Here is a 7115-nt window from a genome sequence, read left to right as displayed (position 1 = left end):
ATCTATCATCACCATCACCTATTTATTTGTCTCCTGTCCTCTGCAGACTCTAAGCTTTGGAGCACAAGGATTGTGCTATTTAATTGCCTAGGTGGTTGACAACAAATATTGGTTGAATGAATAAACAAATAAATAAATACCAGTGGAGGATCTTTGTTCTCTAGATTTGGTGAAACTTCTGAAACAGAGACCAATTTTCTGCATGTCTGGATCAAGCTTTGGCTTAATACTTAAAACAAGTATCCAATCTCCTTCTGCAGTAGAGCCCACCAGCTCTCTGACACTGTGCCAGCTTTCTGCTTTCTGCTGTCAAATGGCTCCTGGGACCGCATTGTCTCCAGTGTTAATACTTATGAGGGATCAAACAGAGTGCAGCTGGTTCCTGGTTATCCCAAGTTCAACCCAGGCTTCCAGCTTAGGAATGTCAGTAAGGTTCAGCCAAAGCATCCTTCACTTAAATCCTGGATTTGCTGCTTTTTCTTGGGAGGGGTGCTTTGGGAATGGAACACATACTGGACCTTCTGTCAATATCTTTATCTTCATTTGATGAGAATTTTTTAAGTTTTGCCATGTGAAAGCTGTTCTTCTCTTTCAGGGTTCCCCCTGATTTCACTGGGTAAGTGGGGAGGAAGAAATCAAATGGCTGTGCTTAATGCCATTTGACCTGAAAAAAATATTTGCAATGATTTAAGCTTTACTCTTTAACTCATGTAATGCTCACCACAATCCTCTTACACATGACTGCCTGATTTCTAAGCTCCTGTTTTTAATTCATCTTTGTTCATAGGAATGTATCTTTAATATACTTTTAGAGTTCTGGGAATGTTTTTATCTTTGCTTCAAACATAGATAATAAGTTGGTGAAATAGAAAATATTTAGATAGCAACCATTTCTGTTCATACTCTGTAGTTGTTGATCTGTAGTCCTCTGGCCTTTTTTTATACAGAGAAGTCTGAGGCCAGCCTGATATTTTTCCCTTGTGGATCACCTTTTCCTCTTTTTCTTTCTATCAGGAGGCTAATGTGATTTTTTTCTTTATCCTTGTAATTAAATTTTTTTTTTCTAAAATGTAATAGCAGTTCTTAATTTTTCCTAAATTGCAGTAAGCCCCTGCATACTGGTCTGTATAGGCATATACTGGAGATATGGTGGGTTCAGTTCCAAACCTCTGCAATAAAGTGAATATCTCAATAAAGTGAGTCAAATGAGTTGTTTGGTTTCCCAGTGCATATAAAAGTTATTTTTATATTATAATGTAGTCCATTAAGTGTTCAGTAGCATTAGTCTAAGAAAAAGTACATATTCTAATTAGAAAATACTTTATTGCTAAAAATGCTAAGAATCAACTGAACTTTCAGTGAGTCATAGTATTTTTGCTGGCAGTCTTGCCTCAATATGGGTGGCTGCTAACCCACCAGTGGTGGTGGGATGGCTGTGGCAATTTCTTAAAATCAGACAACAGTGAAGTCTGTCATACTGATTGAGTCTTCTTTGCATGAAGGATTTCTCTGTAGCATGTGGTGCTGTTTGATAGCATTCTGCCTACAGTAGAACTTCTTCCAGAATTGGAGTCCATTTTCTCAAACCCTTCCATTTCTTTATCAACTAAGTTTATTTAATATTCTAAATCCTTTGTTGTAATTTCAAAAATATTCAATAGCGTCTTCACCAGGAATAGGTTCTATCTCAAGAAACCACTTTCTTTGCTCATCTATAAGAAGCAGTTCCTTATCCACTAATGTTTTGCTATGAAATTGGAGCAACTCAGTCACATCTTCAGGCTCCATTTCTAATTCTTGTTCTCTTGCCCTCTCCACCACATCTGTCATTACTTCCTCCACTAAAGTCTTGGATCCCTCATGAGAGTTGGAATCAACTTCTTTCAAACTCCCGTTAATGTTGATATTTTGACCTCTTCCCAGAGTCACACATGTTCTTAATGACATCTCAAATGGCAAGTCCTTTCCAGAAGATTTTCAATTTACTTTGCCCACATCCATCAGAGGAATCACTGTCTATGGCAGCTATTGCCTTATGAGATGTGTTTCTTAAAGAATAAGACTTGAAAGTTGAAATTACTCCTTGATTGATGGGTTGCGGAATGGATGTTGTGTTAGCAGGCATGAAAACATTCATCTTGTTGTCCATGTCCATCAGATCTCCTGGGTGACCAGGTGCATTGTCAGTAAGCAGTAATATTTGACAGAAATCTTTTTTTCTGAGCAGGAGTTCTCAACAGTGGGCTTAAAATATTCAGTAGGTCATGGTGTAAACAGATGTGCTGTTGTCCAGGCTTTGTTGTTTTACTGATAGAGCACAGGCAGAGTAGACTCAGTGAATTCTTAAAGGTGTGGAATTTTCAGGATGATAAATGAGCATTGGCTTCAACTTAAAGTCACCAGTGGCATTGATTTCTCTGACAAGAGAGTCAGCCTGTACTTAGAAGGTTTGAAGCCAGGCCTTGACTTCTCCTCTCTAGCTATGAAAGTCCTAGATGGTAACTTCTTCCACTTGAAGGCTGTTCTGTGTACATTGAAAATCTGTTGTTTAGTCAAGCCACTCTCATTAATTACCTTAGCTAGGTCTTCTGGATCACTTACTGCAGCTTCTACATCAGCACTTGCTGTGTTATCTTGCACTTCTATGTAATAGAGATGGCCTCTCTCCTTAAACTTCATGAGCCAACCTCTGTTAGCTTCAAACTTTTCTTCTGCAGTTTCCTCAGCCTACACAGAATTAAAGAGAGTTATGGCTTTGCTCTGGACTGGGCTTCAGCTTAAGAGAATGTTGAGGCTGATTTGATCTTGTACCTGGAACATTAAAACTTTCTCCGTATCAGCAGTAAGGCTGTTTCACCTTCTTATCATTTATGTGTTCTCTGGAGTAGCTCTTTTAATTTCCTTCAAGAACTGTTCCTTTGCACTTACATCTTGGCTAATTGGAGCAAAAGGCCTGGCTTTCAGCCGATGTTGGCTTTTGACATGCCTTCCCAACTAAGCTTAAATCTAGCTTTTGATTTAAGCACAGGAATGTGTGGCTCTTCCTTTCACTTGAACACTTAGAGGTCATTGTAAGGTTATTAACTGGCTTACTTTCAGTGCTGTTGTGTCTCAAGGAATATGGAAGTTCTAGGAGAGAGAGGGAGATGGGAAATGGAGGAATAGCCAGTTGGTGGAGCAGTCAGAACACATATAAACATTTATAACTGACATTTACTGTCTTAAATGGATGAGATTTGTGGCACCCCCAAAACAACTATAATGTAACATCAAAGATCACAAGATCAGAGATCATCCTAACAAATAATAGTGAAAAAGTTTGAGATACTATGAGAATTACCTAAATGTGACACAGAGACACAAAGTGAGCAAATGCTTTTGGAAAAGTGGTGCTGATTGACTTGCTTGACACAGGGTTATCACAGACCTTTGATTTATAAAAAACACAAACCTTGCACAGCAAAATAAACTGAAGTGCAAGAAAATGAGGTATGCCTGTATATGCAAGTCATTTTTACTAGCTTTGGGAAATAATTTTCTGTCATGTATGATTGTTGCTTCTGTTTCATTTATACGGGTTTCTTTTTCAGAAACTCTCATAATTCTTCAATGTGATCTCTGTGTCAATTGTGATTTTTTTTTTAAATGTATGAGGGCTGTTTTTGTGTGAGAGAAAGGCTATGATGTTATTTAAGGTTTTAATTTAATATTTACTTTATTAGAGGTACAGGTTTTTTGTTTTGTTTTGTTTTTTAGAAATCTAGCTTCTCTTAAACCTTTAAGTTCACCTTACACACTTTATTATTTGATTGATGAATCTAGTAAATTTTAACAGTTACTTTCAGGGGAGCCTTTGAATAATGTTTGATCAATTTAAGTTGAACTCTTTCAACTCCCACGCATGTCCCTTTACAACTTAGTTAATAAAATTCCCTTAAGTATTTAAAATACATTTATACATTTGATACATTGTTTTCTTTTTAAGATTTTCAAATGCCTGACCTACTGGCCAAATCTTAACAACTCCAAAAAATCTCATAAGTTAACCCTAAATAACGAATCACGTGTTCTCCTGTTAACAGTACTTTTAAACTTGATTAAATTCTCAAAGTCTTCCTACTTACAGGTAAAAGTCTAAAATCCATTACTCAATTACACCTTTTAAATTGAAATCCCAAGACTAATCTTTCTTGTTCACTGATATGCCACATTCTCTTAAACATTAAACCTTTTTTATACTACACAAAAATATTGTCCAAGGATTTAGAAATGTTTTCCTACATTTACCACAAAAGTATTAATTCTGTAGGTTTGATCACTTTATCATTTCTACGTTTAATGCAAAACTTCCTGGAAGGAAAAGACACCCACTAGGTTGAATTATCTAAAATAAATTTGGGTTGGCATTCCAAACAAGTTGGAGTTACTGTCTGGGGAGAACTGGATGCTGAGGACACTTATTGGCTAGAGATTATTGACCAGGATCCATAGGGTCTAGTGGGATAGCATAGTATTGTTGTTATGACAACAGGGAACTCCCAATCCATTGTGTATGGATGAAGTTGGCTCCTTCTGGTTTAAATTAGGAAGTTCTTTCTTTTGATTTCAGTAGGTAGGATCCTTTGCCCTCCCTCCCCCACAACCCTCTGCTCAAGAATTGTAACTAATTCCAAAACTTTCTATTTGAAATTTGCATTTTTTGGCTTCTATAATTATTTTAATGTATTTCTCTTCATCTCTAAGGCTAGGTATATAACTCTTTCCTCTCATTTGAGTTATAGCAATAACACAAGAGCCTTAAAGAAGGAGCTATAATTTTATATTTTATCATTTTATAATTTACTTATAATATTAATTTTTTTAGGCAAGAAGAAATAAAATAACTCAGCCAAGGTCACATAGTGATGAATCCAGGATTTCAACCCTGGCAGTGGCTTTGTACTAAGAACTCAACTATGAATGCCCTTTATTCCTCTATTGTCGCTAAGACCAAACGAGACTGTGTGTCCACCTCTTTAGAGAGGAATGACCTCTCCTAGTTCCAAGTTATGCCTTTAGCTTTGTAATACTTTAGTAAGGTTGTAGTTAACTTCCTTCCCAGTTTCTTTGTTGTCAGTTGAACTCTTGATTCATTTATAGGATCTTCATGCAGATGACAGCCACTACTTATAGGACTGTATTGTTGATCTTTCCTCCCTTTGTATCTGTTATCACAAATGCATGCTAATCATGTGGTTATTTGCCTTGCCTTCTTATCTGTCACTGGTAGAGAAAGCAGTGCTGATCCCTATTTCTGATCTGATCTTCTAGAGTGTGAATTCCACTCTTCGCTAGGTTCTGTGTGAGTTTTATTTTATTTTAAAGTTTTCATTTATTTATTTGACGAGAGATCATCAGTAGGCAGAGAGGTGGGCAGAGAGAGACAGAGAGAGGGAAGCAGGTTCCCTGCTGAATAGAGAGCCCGATGTGGACCCTGAGATCATGACCTGAGCTGAAGGCAGAGGCTTAACCTACTGAGCCACCCAGGTGTCCCTTTATGTGTTTTAATTTTGTTATTGCAATTTTAGTTGTCTTGCAAATCTTCCTTGGGCCACCCAGCTTTCTTACTCACTTTTTTCAAAACTCATCCTATTGCCCTTTATTCTTTATCCTTTCTCTCCTTAATGACCCCTTTTCTGGGTATCTTACAGGGCACAGCTTCTTGGACAGTATCCAGTTGAGGCTGCCGAGCTAGTTCTTAGAATTTCTTCCGATTCCTCGAAGGAAAGCATTTTCAAGAATGTGCACTTCTTCTGAGATCCTGGATATTTTCCCTCCTTTTTCCATATGATTTTTCAGAGCACACTTGGGAAAGAGAGGTCTTCCCAGTGTGCGGTAACAGAAAAGGAAGTAATAATGCAAGAAGTAACATTCACTGTCTAGTTCTTGCCTTACTATTTTCTGGGAGTTTCAGTCTGAAGAAAGGGATGGAGAAAGATCAGTGAGTTGGAGGATATAGGGGAGTAAATAGCATCCGGTTCCTCAGGCTTGTGGTCCTTCAGACCAGGGTCTTTGAGGTCCTGCAAGCATACATTTTAATTTATATTTGTGAGCCATATATTTATTTGAAGTTCTTCTTAGAGTCTAGTAATAAGTTGTCTATCACTATTATTTTTATGGTGGTATTTTTTATATATTTATATATTTATATTTTTTAATATTTTTCTTTGACTTTTTAAGTGCTTTAGTGAAAAATCAGAAAAGGCCATAGGAAGGATTTCAAGCCAAACTCCCATTTAAATCAGAACTATTTAGCTATATTCCTGGAGATCTCTATGGAACAGGTTGGATATCCCGAATGACTTATTTCTTGGCTTTTACAGTGGACTTGGATTTATGTCATCTTTTTATTTTTTACATGAAAGATAATCTTCAAAATCTATTATTTCTGAACAATCAGATCTGAGTATTATTTTCTTTTGGTTATTCATTCACAGAAACCCAAGCAATGTATGTGACTTAAAAAGACACACATGGAATTTTTAGGTTGCCTACTTTTATGATAGAGAATAGAATGAAGAATGCAACATTATATTCTATAAATATAACAAATAACAAGAGGACAGTTAGCCAGAATGAAAGGGTAGGGAGGGAAGGATTCTCAAAGATAGTGCTTTAAAATCCAGAGCCTCCCTCCCTGCAAAAATCCCACCGAGAAAAACACCACTGGCTCTTCATGGTACACAGTCCAGTCTAAATCCCTTTGCCTAGCATTCAAAGTCCCCTACCATGTGGATCCCATCTGCTTTTGCAACTCTTACCACTTTCCTGTGAAAACCCTACACCGAAGACTGAACAGTCTATTTGGTTGAAATTTACAACAAATATGGTGCTCTCCTTCCCCAGTATCTTTGCTCTCAGTATCCCTTGGCTGAATACTCTTCTAGGATACCAGAGTCTGCTTGTCTTCTAAGGCCCAACTCTTGGAACATGCCAGCATTTACAATTTGGCACTGCCTTCTTGTGGCTCTCTGGTTTCTTCTCTTTTCTTTCAGCTTGATTGTACTTTCCAGGCTGACATGGACCATATGCTGCATTCACATTGTCCTAAGGTGCAGCCAATTGACCTGCACAGA

The 7115-nt window shown here is 37.3% G+C and overlaps 1 pseudogene; it reads right to left on the bottom strand.

Annotated features, from left to right (window-relative positions):
* Positions 1-1391: 1391 nt before the first annotated feature.
* Positions 1392-3070, bottom strand: LOC132020247 (tigger transposable element-derived protein 1-like; annotated as a pseudogene).
* Between the last annotated feature and the right edge of the window lie 4045 nt (positions 3071-7115).

The sequence above is a fragment of the Mustela nigripes genome, chromosome 6 (genome assembly GCF_022355385.1).
Source record: "Mustela nigripes isolate SB6536 chromosome 6, MUSNIG.SB6536, whole genome shotgun sequence".
In the NCBI taxonomy this organism is placed as follows: domain Eukaryota; kingdom Metazoa; phylum Chordata; class Mammalia; order Carnivora; family Mustelidae; genus Mustela; species Mustela nigripes.
This window is presented reverse-complemented; position numbering and strand designations above follow the sequence as displayed.